Below are 16,851 nucleotides of genomic sequence, written 5' to 3'. Positions count from 1 at the left end.
AGCGTCAGCTTTCGCGTCAGCCGAGCAAAGTCGAGACAAGTCGACACATGGAGACACACGACGCTGAGAAACGAAACCGCAGACTAGCGCCCTGGCAGCACGGACTGAGACGAGGGGCGAAGGAAAACTATTCGTACCGCGACACTTCACAGTTTCGAAGATCGCGTTTCGGTACGTGGAATACCCGTAGAAGAAAAAAGTACCTTTTGTGCGGTGGCCGGGAATCGAACCCGGATCAACTGCTTGGGAAGCAACCATGCTGATCGTTACACCACCACCGCGTTGTGCTGCGTACCACCCACGCCCTGATATATCGGCTACCCTCCTGCCATCAGAGGCCGAAGGCGATGGCGCTGTAGGCGCTCAACGCCAGAGCGGAGGTGAGCACATCTGAACGCAGTGCGTAGGTGCTGCTAGGGCGATGTAGCGTAACTAGAAGCAGAACTGACAGCCGTTGAAAAACTGCCATTTAATTTACAGCAGGGCGATAAAACAAATATCTAATGTGACGTACTTACTGATGATCCAGAGTCGATTCAGCATATGTGTGCCAATCCAGAAGTAGAAAGCACCTAAGTATCACAATATTAAGTTGGTTAGTTTGATGCTCGCCTGGAGCATATCATTAGCTTCCCCTGAGGGCGAAATGCACAGCGTAGCCGTTGCTAGGGAACGGCCTTTTCTGTCGTTTTTTGTTTTCTCTGCGTCAATGTGAATGTTGATAACTACAGTTCTGCTCGTTCCACTTACGACAGATGGCGACGGAAAACAATGGTGTAAGGCACCATATTTAAGCTGTGGTTCCCGAAAGTGAGGGTGGGGTGCAACCTCACATCTGACAACTCGTTTTAAATACTCTAAAACCAACGTATTTCCTTCACACAAGAAAAAAACACGCTAACTTCGCCGTCAGGCTCTGGAGATATGCCTAGAAACGGCGGTAGTAGACACTTTGCGCCCACACGTCAGATTGGCCGAGCGGTCTAAGGCGCCAGATTTAAGCTCTGGTTCCCGGAGGGGAGCGTGGGTTCGAACCCCACATCTGACAATGCATTTTAAATATTCCAAAACTACCAATTTCGTACATGCGGGAAGAACAGGTTCCACAGATACTACTAGAAACGGCAGTGACTATGGTGCTTGCCTTGCAAGTCTGATTGTCTGGCGGTCAGAAAGAACGGAAAGCTGTTAGGAGACATGGCTTTCAGCCACGAGGCCCGGATTCGATTCCTGGTAGCCGAACATCCTTTTGTTTGCTGAGTCTTATTATTCTCACGGCATTTACGATATCTTTGTGTTGTGGTTTTTGGGGTCCAAGCATCAGGCGAGCAAACGTGAACGAAAGCAGATATGTGTGTAAATGAGTGTCAGGGCAGTAATAAAGGTGGATGAGACGGTGGATCGGGTATTGGACTGCAGACGTGCCACATTGCGTAGCTCGAAAGCTGAGTAAGTTAGAGCGTCGTGCTGTGAACACAAAGGCCACGTATTCGACCGCACCAAGTGCCATTTTATTTTTCTCCCCTAAAAGAGAATGCTTCCTCCAGCGAGACACTGCCAGGTAAATAACAAGCGATCTTCACAAGAAGTAAGATGTCTACACGTCGCGCGATACTGTCGCCAACGGCGATACCGCGCGTAGTGCAGCGGTTCTCGTCTGTTCACCGGCGTCAAGAATCGTTGGCCGTGGTTAGTATTTGGATGCGTTCTCGGCTGGGAACTCGACGTGCTGTTGGCGTCTTTCATTTTGCATTTTTCCTTCGGTTTCGTGGTTGCTTAGCGATAATGATGCGGTCCCGCACGCTGACGCCACTCTTGCCTCTCGGTACACTAAGGGGCGAATCTGTGGCCACAATAAAATGAAAGGTTCTGTCGTGTGTTTGTCGTTTTTTGGTCTCTCCCAGTCGTTTCTCGCGCCTGCCCTCTACGTATATGCCCATTTCCAAGCGTCAGCTTTCGCGTCAGCCGAGCAATGAAAGGTTCTGTCTTGTGTTTGTCGTTTTTTGGTCTCTCCCAGTCGTTTCTCGCGCCTGCCCTCTACATATATGCCCATTTCCAAGCGTCAGCTTTCGCGTCAGCCGAGCAAAGTCGAGACAAGTCGACACATGGAGACACACGACGCTGAGAAACGAAACCGCAGACTAGCGCCCTGGCAGCACGGACTGAGACGAGGGGCGAAGGAAAACTATTCGTACCGCGACACTTCACAGTTTCGAAGATCGCGTTTCGGTACGTGGAATACCCGTAGAAGAAAAAAGTACCTTTTGTGCGGTGGCCGGGAATCGAACCCGGATCAACTGCTTGGGAAGCAACCATGCTGATCGTTACACCACCACCGCGTTGTGCTGCGTACCACCCACGCCCTGATATATCGGCTACCCTCCTGCCATCAGAGGCCGAAGGCGATGGCGCTGTAGGCGCTCAACGCCAGAGCGGAGGTGAGCACATCTGAACGCAGTGCGTAGGTGCTGCTAGGGCGATGTAGCGTAACTAGAAGCAGAACTGACAGCCGTTGAAAAACTGCCATTTAATTTACAGCAGGGCGATAAAACAAATATCTAATGTGACGTACTTACTGATGATCCAGAGTCGATTCAGCATATGTGTGCCAATCCAGAAGTAGAAAGCACCTAAGTATCACAATATTAAGTTGGTTAGTTTGATGCTCGCCTGGAGCATATCATTAGCTTCCCCTGAGGGCGAAATGCACAGCGTAGCCGTTGCTAGGGAACGGCCTTTTCTGTCGTTTTTTGTTTTCTCTGCGTCAATGTGAATGTTGATAACTACAGTTCTGCTCGTTCCACTTACGACAGATGGCGACGGAAAACAATGGTGTAAGGCACCATATTTAAGCTGTGGTTCCCGAAAGTGAGGGTGGGGTGCAACCTCACATCTGACAACTCGTTTTAAATACTCTAAAACCAACGTATTTCCTTCACACAAGAAAAAAACACGCTAACTTCGCCGTCAGGCTCTGGAGATATGCCTAGAAACGGCGGTAGTAGACACTTTGCGCCCACACGTCAGATTGGCCGAGCGGTCTAAGGCGCCAGATTTAAGCTCTGGTTCCCGGAGGGGAGCGTGGGTTCGAACCCCACATCTGACAATGCATTTTAAATATTCCAAAACTACCAATTTCGTACATGCGGGAAGAACAGGTTCCACAGATACTACTAGAAACGGCAGTGACTATGGTGCTTGCCTTGCAAGTCTGATTGTCTGGCGGTCAGAAAGAATGGAAAGCTGTTAGGAGACATGGCTTTCAGCCACGAGGCCCGGATTCGATTCCTGGTAGCCGAACATCCTTTTGTTTGCTGAGTCTTATTATTCTCACGGCATTTACGATATCTTTGTGTTGTGGTTTTTGGGGTCCAAGCATCAGGCGAGCAAACGTGAACGAAAGCAGATATGTGTGTAAATGAGTGTCAGGGCAGTAATAAAGGTGGATGAGACGGTGGATCGGGTATTGGACTGCAGACGTGCCACATTGCGTAGCTCGAAAGCTGAGTAAGTTAGAGCGTCGTGCTGTGAACACAAAGGCCACGTATTCGACCGCACCAAGTGCCATTTTATTTTTCTCCCCTAAAAGAGAATGCTTCCTCCAGCGAGACACTGCCAGGTAAATAACAAGCGATCTTCACAAGAAGTAAGATGTCTACACGTCGCGCGATACTGTCGCCAACAGCGATACCGCGCGTAGTGCAGCGGTTCTCGTCTGTTCACCGGCGTCAAGAATCGTTGGCCGTGGTTAGTATTTGGATGCGTTCTCGGCTGGGAACTCGACGTGCTGTTGGCGTCTTTCATTTTGCATTTTTCCTTCGGTTTCGTGGTTGCTTAGCGATAATGATGCGGTCCCGCACGCTGACGCCACTCTTGCCTCTCGGTACACTAAGGGGCGAATCTGTGGCCACAATAAAATGAAAGGTTCTGTCGTGTGTTTGTCGTTTTTTGGTCTCTCCCAGTCGTTTCTCGCGCCTGCCCTCTACGTATATGCCCATTTCCAAGCGTCAGCTTTCGCGTCAGCCGAGCAATGAAAGGTTCTGTCTTGTGTTTGTCGTTTTTTGGTCTCTCCCAGTCGTTTCTCGCGCCTGCCCTCTACATATATGCCCATTTCCAAGCGTCAGCTTTCGCGTCAGCCGAGCAAAGTCGAGACAAGTCGACACATGGAGACACACGACGCTGAGAAACGAAACCGCAGACTAGCGCCCTGGCAGCACGGACTGAGACGAGGGGCGAAGGAAAACTATTCGTACCGCGACACTTCACAGTTTCGAAGATCGCGTTTCGGTACGTGGAATACCCGTAGAAGAAAAAAGTACCTTTTGTGCGGTGGCCGGGAATCGAACCCGGATCAACTGCTTGGGAAGCAACCATGCTGATCGTTACACCACCACCGCGTTGTGCTGCGTACCACCCACGCCCTGATATATCGGCTACCCTCCTGCCATCAGAGGCCGAAGGCGATGGCGCTGTAGGCGCTCAACGCCAGAGCGGAGGTGAGCACATCTGAACGCAGTGCGTAGGTGCTGCTAGGGCGATGTAGCGTAACTAGAAGCAGAACTGACAGCCGTTGAAAAACTGCCATTTAATTTACAGCAGGGCGATAAAACAAATATCTAATGTGACGTACTTACTGATGATCCAGAGTCGATTCAGCATATGTGTGCCAATCCAGAAGTAGAAAGCACCTAAGTATCACAATATTAAGTTGGTTAGTTTGATGCTCGCCTGGAGCATATCATTAGCTTCCCCTGAGGGCGAAATGCACAGCGTAGCCGTTGCTAGGGAACGGCCTTTTCTGTCGTTTTTTGTTTTCTCTGCGTCAATGTGAATGTTGATAACTACAGTTCTGCTCGTTCCACTTACGACAGATGGCGACGGAAAACAATGGTGTAAGGCACCATATTTAAGCTGTGGTTCCCGAAAGTGAGGGTGGGGTGCAACCTCACATCTGACAACTCGTTTTAAATACTCTAAAACCAACGTATTTCCTTCACACAAGAAAAAAACACGCTAACTTCGCCGTCAGGCTCTGGAGATATGCCTAGAAACGGCGGTAGTAGACACTTTGCGCCCACACGTCAGATTGGCCGAGCGGTCTAAGGCGCCAGATTTAAGCTCTGGTTCCCGGAGGGGAGCGTGGGTTCGAACCCCACATCTGACAATGCATTTTAAATATTCCAAAACTACCAATTTCGTACATGCGGGAAGAACAGGTTCCACAGATACTACTAGAAACGGCAGTGACTATGGTGCTTGCCTTGCAAGTCTGATTGTCTGGCGGTCAGAAAGAATGGAAAGCTGTTAGGAGACATGGCTTTCAGCCACGAGGCCCGGATTCGATTCCTGGTAGCCGAACATCCTTTTGTTTGCTGAGTCTTATTATTCTCACGGCATTTACGATATCTTTGTGTTGTGGTTTTTGGGGTCCAAGCATCAGGCGAGCAAACGTGAACGAAAGCAGATATGTGTGTAAATGAGTGTCAGGGCAGTAATAAAGGTGGATGAGACGGTGGATCGGGTATTGGACTGCAGACGTGCCACATTGCGTAGCTCGAAAGCTGAGTAAGTTAGAGCGTCGTGCTGTGAACACAAAGGCCACGTATTCGACCGCACCAAGTGCCATTTTATTTTTCTCCCCTAAAAGAGAATGCTTCCTCCAGCGAGACACTGCCAGGTAAATAACAAGCGATCTTCACAAGAAGTAAGATGTCTACACGTCGCGCGATACTGTCGCCAACGGCGATACCGCGCGTAGTGCAGCGGTTCTCGTCTGTTCACCGGCGTCAAGAATCGTTGGCCGTGGTTAGTATTTGGATGCGTTCTCGGCTGGGAACTCGACGTGCTGTTGGCGTCTTTCATTTTGCATTTTTCCTTCGGTTTCGTGGTTGCTTAGCGATAATGATGCGGTCCCGCACGCTGACGCCACTCTTGCCTCTCGGTACACTAAGGGGCGAATCTGTGGCCACAATAAAATGAAAGGTTCTGTCGTGTGTTTGTCGTTTTTTGGTCTCTCCCAGTCGTTTCTCGCGCCTGCCCTCTACGTATATGCCCATTTCCAAGCGTCAGCTTTCGCGTCAGCCGAGCAATGAAAGGTTCTGTCTTGTGTTTGTCGTTTTTTGGTCTCTCCCAGTCGTTTCTCGCGCCTGCCCTCTACATATATGCCCATTTCCAAGCGTCAGCTTTCGCGTCAGCCGAGCAAAGTCGAGACAAGTCGACACATGGAGACACACGACGCTGAGAAACGAAACCGCAGACTAGCGCCCTGGCAGCACGGACTGAGACGAGGGGCGAAGGAAAACTATTCGTACCGCGACACTTCACAGTTTCGAAGATCGCGTTTCGGTACGTGGAATACCCGTAGAAGAAAAAAGTACCTTTTGTGCGGTGGCCGGGAATCGAACCCGGATCAACTGCTTGGGAAGCAACCATGCTGATCGTTACACCACCACCGCGGTGTGCTGCGTACCACCCACGCCCTGATATATCGGCTACCCTCCTGCCATCAGAGGCCGAAGGCGATGGCGCTGTAGGCGCTCAACGCCAGAGCGGAGGTGAGCACATCTGAACGCAGTGCGTAGGTGCTGCTAGGGCGATGTAGCGTAACTAGAAGCAGAACTGACAGCCGTTGAAAAACTGCCATTTAATTTACAGCAGGGCGATAAAACAAATATCTAATGTGACGTACTTACTGATGATCCAGAGTCGATTCAGCATATGTGTGCCAATCCAGAAGTAGAAAGCACCTAAGTATCACAATATTAAGTTGGTTAGTTTGATGCTCGCCTGGAGCATATCATTAGCTTCCCCTGAGGGCGAAATGCACAGCGTAGCCGTTGCTAGGGAACGGCCTTTTCTGTCGTTTTTTGTTTTCTCTGCGTCAATGTGAATGTTGATAACTACAGTTCTGCTCGTTCCACTTACGACAGATGGCGACGGAAAACAATGGTGTAAGGCACCATATTTAAGCTGTGGTTCCCGAAAGTGAGGGTGGGGTGCAACCTCACATCTGACAACTCGTTTTAAATACTCTAAAACCAACGTATTTCCTTCACACAAGAAAAAAACACGCTAACTTCGCCGTCAGGCTCTGGAGATATGCCTAGAAACGGCGGTAGTAGACACTTTGCGCCCACACGTCAGATTGGCCGAGCGGTCTAAGGCGCCAGATTTAAGCTCTGGTTCCCGGAGGGGAGCGTGGGTTCGAACCCCACATCTGACAATGCATTTTAAATATTCCAAAACTACCAATTTCGTACATGCGGGAAGAACAGGTTCCACAGATACTACTAGAAACGGCAGTGACTATGGTGCTTGCCTTGCAAGTCTGATTGTCTGGCGGTCAGAAAGAATGGAAAGCTGTTAGGAGACATGGCTTTCAGCCACGAGGCCCGGATTCGATTCCTGGTAGCCGAACATCCTTTTGTTTGCTGAGTCTTATTATTCTCACGGCATTTACGATATCTTTGTGTTGTGGTTTTTGGGGTCCAAGCATCAGGCGAGCAAACGTGAACGAAAGCAGATATGTGTGTAAATGAGTGTCAGGGCAGTAATAAAGGTGGATGAGACGGTGGATCGGGTATTGGACTGCAGACGTGCCACATTGCGTAGCTCGAAAGCTGAGTAAGTTAGAGCGTCGTGCTGTGAACACAAAGGCCACGTATTCGACCGCACCAAGTGCCATTTTATTTTTCTCCCCTAAAAGAGAATGCTTCCTCCAGCGAGACACTGCCAGGTAAATAACAAGCGATCTTCACAAGAAGTAAGATGTCTACACGTCGCGCGATACTGTCGCCAACGGCGATACCGCGCGTAGTGCAGCGGTTCTCGTCTGTTCACCGGCGTCAAGAATCGTTGGCCGTGGTTAGTATTTGGATGCGTTCTCGGCTGGGAACTCGACGTGCTGTTGGCGTCTTTCATTTTGCATTTTTCCTTCGGTTTCGTGGTTGCTTAGCGATAATGATGCGGTCCCGCACGCTGACGCCACTCTTGCCTCTCGGTACACTAAGGGGCGAATCTGTGGCCACAATAAAATGAAAGGTTCTGTCGTGTGTTTGTCGTTTTTTGGTCTCTCCCAGTCGTTTCTCGCGCCTGCCCTCTACGTATATGCCCATTTCCAAGCGTCAGCTTTCGCGTCAGCCGAGCAATGAAAGGTTCTGTCTTGTGTTTGTCGTTTTTTGGTCTCTCCCAGTCGTTTCTCGCGCCTGCCCTCTACATATATGCCCATTTCCAAGCGTCAGCTTTCGCGTCAGCCGAGCAAAGTCGAGACAAGTCGACACATGGAGACACACGACGCTGAGAAACGAAACCGCAGACTAGCGCCCTGGCAGCACGGACTGAGACGAGGGGCGAAGGAAAACTATTCGTACCGCGACACTTCACAGTTTCGAAGATCGCGTTTCGGTACGTGGAATACCCGTAGAAGAAAAAAGTACCTTTTGTGCGGTGGCCGGGAATCGAACCCGGATCAACTGCTTGGGAAGCAACCATGCTGATCGTTACACCACCACCGCGTTGTGCTGCGTACCACCCACGCCCTGATATATCGGCTACCCTCCTGCCATCAGAGGCCGAAGGCGATGGCGCTGTAGGCGCTCAACGCCAGAGCGGAGGTGAGCACATCTGAACGCAGTGCGTAGGTGCTGCTAGGGCGATGTAGCGTAACTAGAAGCAGAACTGACAGCCGTTGAAAAACTGCCATTTAATTTACAGCAGGGCGATAAAACAAATATCTAATGTGACGTACTTACTGATGATCCAGAGTCGATTCAGCATATGTGTGCCAATCCAGAAGTAGAAAGCACCTAAGTATCACAATATTAAGTTGGTTAGTTTGATGCTCGCCTGGAGCATATCATTAGCTTCCCCTGAGGGCGAAATGCACAGCGTAGCCGTTGCTAGGGAACGGCCTTTTCTGTCGTTTTTTGTTTTCTCTGCGTCAATGTGAATGTTGATAACTACAGTTCTGCTCGTTCCACTTACGACAGATGGCGACGGAAAACAATGGTGTAAGGCACCATATTTAAGCTGTGGTTCCCGAAAGTGAGGGTGGGGTGCAACCTCACATCTGACAACTCGTTTTAAATACTCTAAAACCAACGTATTTCCTTCACACAAGAAAAAAACACGCTAACTTCGCCGTCAGGCTCTGGAGATATGCCTAGAAACGGCGGTAGTAGACACTTTGCGCCCACACGTCAGATTGGCCGAGCGGTCTAAGGCGCCAGATTTAAGCTCTGGTTCCCGGAGGGGAGCGTGGGTTCGAACCCCACATCTGACAATGCATTTTAAATATTCCAAAACTACCAATTTCGTACATGCGGGAAGAACAGGTTCCACAGATACTACTAGAAACGGCAGTGACTATGGTGCTTGCCTTGCAAGTCTGATTGTCTGGCGGTCAGAAAGAATGGAAAGCTGTTAGGAGACATGGCTTTCAGCCACGAGGCCCGGATTCGATTCCTGGTAGCCGAACATCCTTTTGTTTGCTGAGTCTTATTATTCTCACGGCATTTACGATATCTTTGTGTTGTGGTTTTTGGGGTCCAAGCATCAGGCGAGCAAACGTGAACGAAAGCAGATATGTGTGTAAATGAGTGTCAGGGCAGTAATAAAGGTGGATGAGACGGTGGATCGGGTATTGGACTGCAGACGTGCCACATTGCGTAGCTCGAAAGCTGAGTAAGTTAGAGCGTCGTGCTGTGAACACAAAGGCCACGTATTCGACCGCACCAAGTGCCATTTTATTTTTCTCCCCTAAAAGAGAATGCTTCCTCCAGCGAGACACTGCCAGGTAAATAACAAGCGATCTTCACAAGAAGTAAGATGTCTACACGTCGCGCGATACTGTCGCCAACGGCGATACCGCGCGTAGTGCAGCGGTTCTCGTCTGTTCACCGGCGTCAAGAATCGTTGGCCGTGGTTAGTATTTGGATGCGTTCTCGGCTGGGAACTCGACGTGCTGTTGGCGTCTTTCATTTTGCATTTTTCCTTCGGTTTCGTGGTTGCTTAGCGATAATGATGCGGTCCCGCACGCTGACGCCACTCTTGCCTCTCGGTACACTAAGGGGCGAATCTGTGGCCACAATAAAATGAAAGGTTCTGTCGTGTGTTTGTCGTTTTTTGGTCTCTCCCAGTCGTTTCTCGCGCCTGCCCTCTACGTATATGCCCATTTCCAAGCGTCAGCTTTCGCGTCAGCCGAGCAATGAAAGGTTCTGTCTTGTGTTTGTCGTTTTTTGGTCTCTCCCAGTCGTTTCTCGCGCCTGCCCTCTACATATATGCCCATTTCCAAGCGTCAGCTTTCGCGTCAGCCGAGCAAAGTCGAGACAAGTCGACACATGGAGACACACGACGCTGAGAAACGAAACCGCAGACTAGCGCCCTGGCAGCACGGACTGAGACGAGGGGCGAAGGAAAACTATTCGTACCGCGACACTTCACAGTTTCGAAGATCGCGTTTCGGTACGTGGAATACCCGTAGAAGAAAAAAGTACCTTTTGTGCGGTGGCCGGGAATCGAACCCGGATCAACTGCTTGGGAAGCAACCATGCTGATCGTTACACCACCACCGCGTTGTGCTGCGTACCACCCACGCCCTGATATATCGGCTACCCTCCTGCCATCAGAGGCCGAAGGCGATGGCGCTGTAGGCGCTCAACGCCAGAGCGGAGGTGAGCACATCTGAACGCAGTGCGTAGGTGCTGCTAGGGCGATGTAGCGTAACTAGAAGCAGAACTGACAGCCGTTGAAAAACTGCCATTTAATTTACAGCAGGGCGATAAAACAAATATCTAATGTGACGTACTTACTGATGATCCAGAGTCGATTCAGCATATGTGTGCCAATCCAGAAGTAGAAAGCACCTAAGTATCACAATATTAAGTTGGTTAGTTTGATGCTCGCCTGGAGCATATCATTAGCTTCCCCTGAGGGCGAAATGCACAGCGTAGCCGTTGCTAGGGAACGGCCTTTTCTGTCGTTTTTTGTTTTCTCTGCGTCAATGTGAATGTTGATAACTACAGTTCTGCTCGTTCCACTTACGACAGATGGCGACGGAAAACAATGGTGTAAGGCACCATATTTAAGCTGTGGTTCCCGAAAGTGAGGGTGGGGTGCAACCTCACATCTGACAACTCGTTTTAAATACTCTAAAACCAACGTATTTCCTTCACACAAGAAAAAAACACGCTAACTTCGCCGTCAGGCTCTGGAGATATGCCTAGAAACGGCGGTAGTAGACACTTTGCGCCCACACGTCAGATTGGCCGAGCGGTCTAAGGCGCCAGATTTAAGCTCTGGTTCCCGGAGGGGAGCGTGGGTTCGAACCCCACATCTGACAATGCATTTTAAATATTCCAAAACTACCAATTTCGTACATGCGGGAAGAACAGGTTCCACAGATACTACTAGAAACGGCAGTGACTATGGTGCTTGCCTTGCAAGTCTGATTGTCTGGCGGTCAGAAAGAATGGAAAGCTGTTAGGAGACATGGCTTTCAGCCACGAGGCCCGGATTCGATTCCTGGTAGCCGAACATCCTTTTGTTTGCTGAGTCTTATTATTCTCACGGCATTTACGATATCTTTGTGTTGTGGTTTTTGGGGTCCAAGCATCAGGCGAGCAAACGTGAACGAAAGCAGATATGTGTGTAAATGAGTGTCAGGGCAGTAATAAAGGTGGATGAGACGGTGGATCGGGTATTGGACTGCAGACGTGCCACATTGCGTAGCTCGAAAGCTGAGTAAGTTAGAGCGTCGTGCTGTGAACACAAAGGCCACGTATTCGACCGCACCAAGTGCCATTTTATTTTTCTCCCCTAAAAGAGAATGCTTCCTCCAGCGAGACACTGCCAGGTAAATAACAAGCGATCTTCACAAGAAGTAAGATGTCTACACGTCGCGCGATACTGTCGCCAACGGCGATACCGCGCGTAGTGCAGCGGTTCTCGTCTGTTCACCGGCGTCAAGAATCGTTGGCCGTGGTTAGTATTTGGATGCGTTCTCGGCTGGGAACTCGACGTGCTGTTGGCGTCTTTCATTTTGCATTTTTCCTTCGGTTTCGTGGTTGCTTAGCGATAATGATGCGGTCCCGCACGCTGACGCCACTCTTGCCTCTCGGTACACTAAGGGGCGAATCTGTGGCCACAATAAAATGAAAGGTTCTGTCGTGTGTTTGTCGTTTTTTGGTCTCTCCCAGTCGTTTCTCGCGCCTGCCCTCTACGTATATGCCCATTTCCAAGCGTCAGCTTTCGCGTCAGCCGAGCAATGAAAGGTTCTGTCTTGTGTTTGTCGTTTTTTGGTCTCTCCCAGTCGTTTCTCGCGCCTGCCCTCTACATATATGCCCATTTCCAAGCGTCAGCTTTCGCGTCAGCCGAGCAAAGTCGAGACAAGTCGACACATGGAGACACACGACGCTGAGAAACGAAACCGCAGACTAGCGCCCTGGCAGCACGGACTGAGACGAGGGGCGAAGGAAAACTATTCGTACCGCGACACTTCACAGTTTCGAAGATCGCGTTTCGGTACGTGGAATACCCGTAGAAGAAAAAAGTACCTTTTGTGCGGTGGCCGGGAATCGAACCCGGATCAACTGCTTGGGAAGCAACCATGCTGATCGTTACACCACCACCGCGTTGTGCTGCGTACCACCCACGCCCTGATATATCGGCTACCCTCCTGCCATCAGAGGCCGAAGGCGATGGCGCTGTAGGCGCTCAACGCCAGAGCGGAGGTGAGCACATCTGAACGCAGTGCGTAGGTGCTGCTAGGGCGATGTAGCGTAACTAGAAGCAGAACTGACAGCCGTTGAAAAACTGCCATTTAATTTACAGCAGGGCGATAAAACAAATATCTAATGTGACGTACTTACTGATGATCCAGAGTCGATTCAGCATATGTGTGCCAATCCAGAAGTAGAAAGCACCTAAGTATCACAATATTAAGTTGGTTAGTTTGATGCTCGCCTGGAGCATATCATTAGCTTCCCCTGAGGGCGAAATGCACAGCGTAGCCGTTGCTAGGGAACGGCCTTTTCTGTCGTTTTTTGTTTTCTCTGCGTCAATGTGAATGTTGATAACTACAGTTCTGCTCGTTCCACTTACGACAGATGGCGACGGAAAACAATGGTGTAAGGCACCATATTTAAGCTGTGGTTCCCGAAAGTGAGGGTGGGGTGCAACCTCACATCTGACAACTCGTTTTAAATACTCTAAAACCAACGTATTTCCTTCACACAAGAAAAAAACACGCTAACTTCGCCGTCAGGCTCTGGAGATATGCCTAGAAACGGCGGTAGTAGACACTTTGCGCCCACACGTCAGATTGGCCGAGCGGTCTAAGGCGCCAGATTTAAGCTCTGGTTCCCGGAGGGGAGCGTGGGTTCGAACCCCACATCTGACAATGCATTTTAAATATTCCAAAACTACCAATTTCGTACATGCGGGAAGAACAGGTTCCACAGATACTACTAGAAACGGCAGTGACTATGGTGCTTGCCTTGCAAGTCTGATTGTCTGGCGGTCAGAAAGAATGGAAAGCTGTTAGGAGACATGGCTTTCAGCCACGAGGCCCGGATTCGATTCCTGGTAGCCGAACATCCTTTTGTTTGCTGAGTCTTATTATTCTCACGGCATTTACGATATCTTTGTGTTGTGGTTTTTGGGGTCCAAGCATCAGGCGAGCAAACGTGAACGAAAGCAGATATGTGTGTAAATGAGTGTCAGGGCAGTAATAAAGGTGGATGAGACGGTGGATCGGGTATTGGACTGCAGACGTGCCACATTGCGTAGCTCGAAAGCTGAGTAAGTTAGAGCGTCGTGCTGTGAACACAAAGGCCACGTATTCGACCGCACCAAGTGCCATTTTATTTTTCTCCCCTAAAAGAGAATGCTTCCTCCAGCGAGACACTGCCAGGTAAATAACAAGCGATCTTCACAAGAAGTAAGATGTCTACACGTCGCGCGATACTGTCGCCAACGGCGATACCGCGCGTAGTGCAGCGGTTCTCGTCTGTTCACCGGCGTCAAGAATCGTTGGCCGTGGTTAGTATTTGGATGCGTTCTCGGCTGGGAACTCGACGTGCTGTTGGCGTCTTTCATTTTGCATTTTTCCTTCGGTTTCGTGGTTGCTTAGCGATAATGATGCGGTCCCGCACGCTGACGCCACTCTTGCCTCTCGGTACACTAAGGGGCGAATCTGTGGCCACAATAAAATGAAAGGTTCTGTCGTGTGTTTGTCGTTTTTTGGTCTCTCCCAGTCGTTTCTCGCGCCTGCCCTCTACGTATATGCCCATTTCCAAGCGTCAGCTTTCGCGTCAGCCGAGCAATGAAAGGTTCTGTCTTGTGTTTGTCGTTTTTTGGTCTCTCCCAGTCGTTTCTCGCGCCTGCCCTCTACATATATGCCCATTTCCAAGCGTCAGCTTTCGCGTCAGCCGAGCAAAGTCGAGACAAGTCGACACATGGAGACACACGACGCTGAGAAACGAAACCGCAGACTAGCGCCCTGGCAGCACGGACTGAGACGAGGGGCGAAGGAAAACTATTCGTACCGCGACACTTCACAGTTTCGAAGATCGCGTTTCGGTACGTGGAATACCCGTAGAAGAAAAAAGTACCTTTTGTGCGGTGGCCGGGAATCGAACCCGGATCAACTGCTTGGGAAGCAACCATGCTGATCGTTACACCACCACCGCGTTGTGCTGCGTACCACCCACGCCCTGATATATCGGCTACCCTCCTGCCATCAGAGGCCGAAGGCGATGGCGCTGTAGGCGCTCAACGCCAGAGCGGAGGTGAGCACATCTGAACGCAGTGCGTAGGTGCTGCTAGGGCGATGTAGCGTAACTAGAAGCAGAACTGACAGCCGTTGAAAAACTGCCATTTAATTTACAGCAGGGCGATAAAACAAATATCTAATGTGACGTACTTACTGATGATCCAGAGTCGATTCAGCATATGTGTGCCAATCCAGAAGTAGAAAGCACCTAAGTATCACAATATTAAGTTGGTTAGTTTGATGCTCGCCTGGAGCATATCATTAGCTTCCCCTGAGGGCGAAATGCACAGCGTAGCCGTTGCTAGGGAACGGCCTTTTCTGTCGTTTTTTGTTTTCTCTGCGTCAATGTGAATGTTGATAACTACAGTTCTGCTCGTTCCACTTACGACAGATGGCGACGGAAAACAATGGTGTAAGGCACCATATTTAAGCTGTGGTTCCCGAAAGTGAGGGTGGGGTGCAACCTCACATCTGACAACTCGTTTTAAATACTCTAAAACCAACGTATTTCCTTCACACAAGAAAAAAACACGCTAACTTCGCCGTCAGGCTCTGGAGATATGCCTAGAAACGGCGGTAGTAGACACTTTGCGCCCACACGTCAGATTGGCCGAGCGGTCTAAGGCGCCAGATTTAAGCTCTGGTTCCCTGAGGGGAGCGTGGGTTCGAACCCCACATCTGACAATGCATTTTAAATATTCCAAAACTACCAATTTCGTACATGCGGGAAGAACAGGTTCCACAGATACTACTAGAAACGGCAGTGACTATGGTGCTTGCCTTGCAAGTCTGATTGTCTGGCGGTCAGAAAGAATGGAAAGCTGTTAGGAGACATGGCTTTCAGCCACGAGGCCCGGATTCGATTCCTGGTAGCCGAACATCCTTTTGTTTGCTGAGTCTTATTATTCTCACGGCATTTACGATATCTTTGTGTTGTGGTTTTTGGGGTCCAAGCATCAGGCGAGCAAACGTGAACGAAAGCAGATATGTGTGTAAATGAGTGTCAGGGCAGTAATAAAGGTGGATGAGACGGTGGATCGGGTATTGGACTGCAGACGTGCCACATTGCGTAGCTCGAAAGCTGAGTAAGTTAGAGCGTCGTGCTGTGAACACAAAGGCCACGTATTCGACCGCACCAAGTGCCATTTTATTTTTCTCCCCTAAAAGAGAATGCTTCCTCCAGCGAGACACTGCCAGGTAAATAACAAGCGATCTTCACAAGAAGTAAGATGTCTACACGTCGCGCGATACTGTCGCCAACGGCGATACCGCGCGTAGTGCAGCGGTTCTCGTCTGTTCACACGGCGTCAGAATCGTGGCCGTGGTTAGTATTTGGATGCGTTCTCGGCTGGAACTCGACGTGCTGTTGGCGTCTTTCATTTTGCATTTTTCCTTCGGTTTCGTGGTTGCTTAGCGATAATGATGCGGTCCCGCACGCTGACGCCACTCTTGCCTCTCGGTACACTAAGGGCGAATCTGTGGCCACAATAAAATGAAAGGTTCTGTCGTGTGTTTGTCGTTTTTTGGTCTCTCCCAGTCGTTTCTCGCGCCTGCCCTCTACGTATATGCCCATTTCCAAGCGTCAGCTTTCGCGTCAGCCGAGCAATGAAAGGTTCTGTCTTGTGTTTGTCGTTTTTTGGTCTCTCCCAGTCGTTTCTCGCGCCTGCCCTCTACATATATGCCCATTTCCAAGCGTCAGCTTTCGCGTCAGCCGAGCAAAGTCGAGACAAGTCGACACATGGAGACACACGACGCTGAGAAACGAAACCGCAGACTAGCGCCCTGGCAGCACGGACTGAGACGAGGGCGAAGGAAAACTATTCGTACCGCGACACTTCACAGTTTCGAAGATCGCGTTTCGGTACGTGGAATACCCGTAGAAGAAAAAAGTACCTTTTGTGCGGTGGCCGGGAATCGAACCCGGATCAACTGCTTGGGAAGCAACCATGCTGATCGTTACACCACCACCGCGTTGTGCTGCGTACCACCCACGCCCTGATATATCGGCTACCCTCCTGCCATCAGAGGCCGAAGGCGATGGCGCTGTAGGCGCTCAACGCCAGAGCGGAGTGAGCACATCT

The 16,851-nt window shown here is 50.1% G+C and overlaps 17 non-coding genes across 17 annotated transcripts; 8 read left to right on the top strand and 9 right to left on the bottom strand.

Annotated features, from left to right (window-relative positions):
- Window positions 1–209: 209 nt before the first annotated feature.
- Window positions 210–281, bottom strand: Trnag-ccc (transfer RNA glycine (anticodon CCC)). Its single transcript has one exon. It is a non-coding gene; the product is annotated as a tRNA-Gly (tRNA).
- A 683-nt stretch (window positions 282–964) lies between these two features.
- Trnal-uaa (transfer RNA leucine (anticodon UAA)) lies at window positions 965–1,048 on the top strand. The gene has a single exon. It is a non-coding gene; the product is annotated as a tRNA-Leu (tRNA).
- A 1,219-nt stretch (window positions 1,049–2,267) lies between these two features.
- Window positions 2,268–2,339, bottom strand: Trnag-ccc (transfer RNA glycine (anticodon CCC)). Its single transcript has one exon. It is a non-coding gene; the product is annotated as a tRNA-Gly (tRNA).
- Window positions 2,340–3,022: 683 nt separating this feature from the next.
- Trnal-uaa (transfer RNA leucine (anticodon UAA)) lies at window positions 3,023–3,106 on the top strand. The gene has a single exon. It is a non-coding gene; the product is annotated as a tRNA-Leu (tRNA).
- Window positions 3,107–4,325: 1,219 nt separating this feature from the next.
- Window positions 4,326–4,397, bottom strand: Trnag-ccc (transfer RNA glycine (anticodon CCC)). Its single transcript has one exon. It is a non-coding gene; the product is annotated as a tRNA-Gly (tRNA).
- Window positions 4,398–5,080: 683 nt separating this feature from the next.
- On the top strand, window positions 5,081–5,164 carry Trnal-uaa (transfer RNA leucine (anticodon UAA)). Its single transcript has one exon. It is a non-coding gene; the product is annotated as a tRNA-Leu (tRNA).
- Window positions 5,165–6,383: 1,219 nt separating this feature from the next.
- Trnag-ccc (transfer RNA glycine (anticodon CCC)) lies at window positions 6,384–6,455 on the bottom strand. The gene has a single exon. It is a non-coding gene; the product is annotated as a tRNA-Gly (tRNA).
- Window positions 6,456–7,138: 683 nt separating this feature from the next.
- Trnal-uaa (transfer RNA leucine (anticodon UAA)) lies at window positions 7,139–7,222 on the top strand. Its single transcript has one exon. It is a non-coding gene; the product is annotated as a tRNA-Leu (tRNA).
- A 1,219-nt stretch (window positions 7,223–8,441) lies between these two features.
- Window positions 8,442–8,513, bottom strand: Trnag-ccc (transfer RNA glycine (anticodon CCC)). Its single transcript has one exon. It is a non-coding gene; the product is annotated as a tRNA-Gly (tRNA).
- Window positions 8,514–9,196: 683 nt separating this feature from the next.
- Trnal-uaa (transfer RNA leucine (anticodon UAA)) lies at window positions 9,197–9,280 on the top strand. Its single transcript has one exon. It is a non-coding gene; the product is annotated as a tRNA-Leu (tRNA).
- Window positions 9,281–10,499: 1,219 nt separating this feature from the next.
- Window positions 10,500–10,571, bottom strand: Trnag-ccc (transfer RNA glycine (anticodon CCC)). Its single transcript has one exon. It is a non-coding gene; the product is annotated as a tRNA-Gly (tRNA).
- Window positions 10,572–11,254: 683 nt separating this feature from the next.
- Window positions 11,255–11,338, top strand: Trnal-uaa (transfer RNA leucine (anticodon UAA)). The gene has a single exon. It is a non-coding gene; the product is annotated as a tRNA-Leu (tRNA).
- A 1,219-nt stretch (window positions 11,339–12,557) lies between these two features.
- Window positions 12,558–12,629, bottom strand: Trnag-ccc (transfer RNA glycine (anticodon CCC)). Its single transcript has one exon. It is a non-coding gene; the product is annotated as a tRNA-Gly (tRNA).
- Window positions 12,630–13,312: 683 nt separating this feature from the next.
- On the top strand, window positions 13,313–13,396 carry Trnal-uaa (transfer RNA leucine (anticodon UAA)). Its single transcript has one exon. It is a non-coding gene; the product is annotated as a tRNA-Leu (tRNA).
- A 1,219-nt stretch (window positions 13,397–14,615) lies between these two features.
- Window positions 14,616–14,687, bottom strand: Trnag-ccc (transfer RNA glycine (anticodon CCC)). Its single transcript has one exon. It is a non-coding gene; the product is annotated as a tRNA-Gly (tRNA).
- Window positions 14,688–15,370: 683 nt separating this feature from the next.
- On the top strand, window positions 15,371–15,454 carry Trnal-uaa (transfer RNA leucine (anticodon UAA)). Its single transcript has one exon. It is a non-coding gene; the product is annotated as a tRNA-Leu (tRNA).
- Window positions 15,455–16,669: 1,215 nt separating this feature from the next.
- Trnag-ccc (transfer RNA glycine (anticodon CCC)) lies at window positions 16,670–16,741 on the bottom strand. The gene has a single exon. It is a non-coding gene; the product is annotated as a tRNA-Gly (tRNA).
- Between the last annotated feature and the right edge of the window lie 110 nt (window positions 16,742–16,851).

This window comes from Schistocerca cancellata, chromosome 2, assembly GCF_023864275.1.
Source record: "Schistocerca cancellata isolate TAMUIC-IGC-003103 chromosome 2, iqSchCanc2.1, whole genome shotgun sequence".
NCBI classification, from domain to species: domain Eukaryota; kingdom Metazoa; phylum Arthropoda; class Insecta; order Orthoptera; family Acrididae; genus Schistocerca; species Schistocerca cancellata.
The sequence above is the reverse complement of the archived record's forward strand: the minus strand, read 5'-3'. Positions and strand labels throughout refer to the sequence as shown.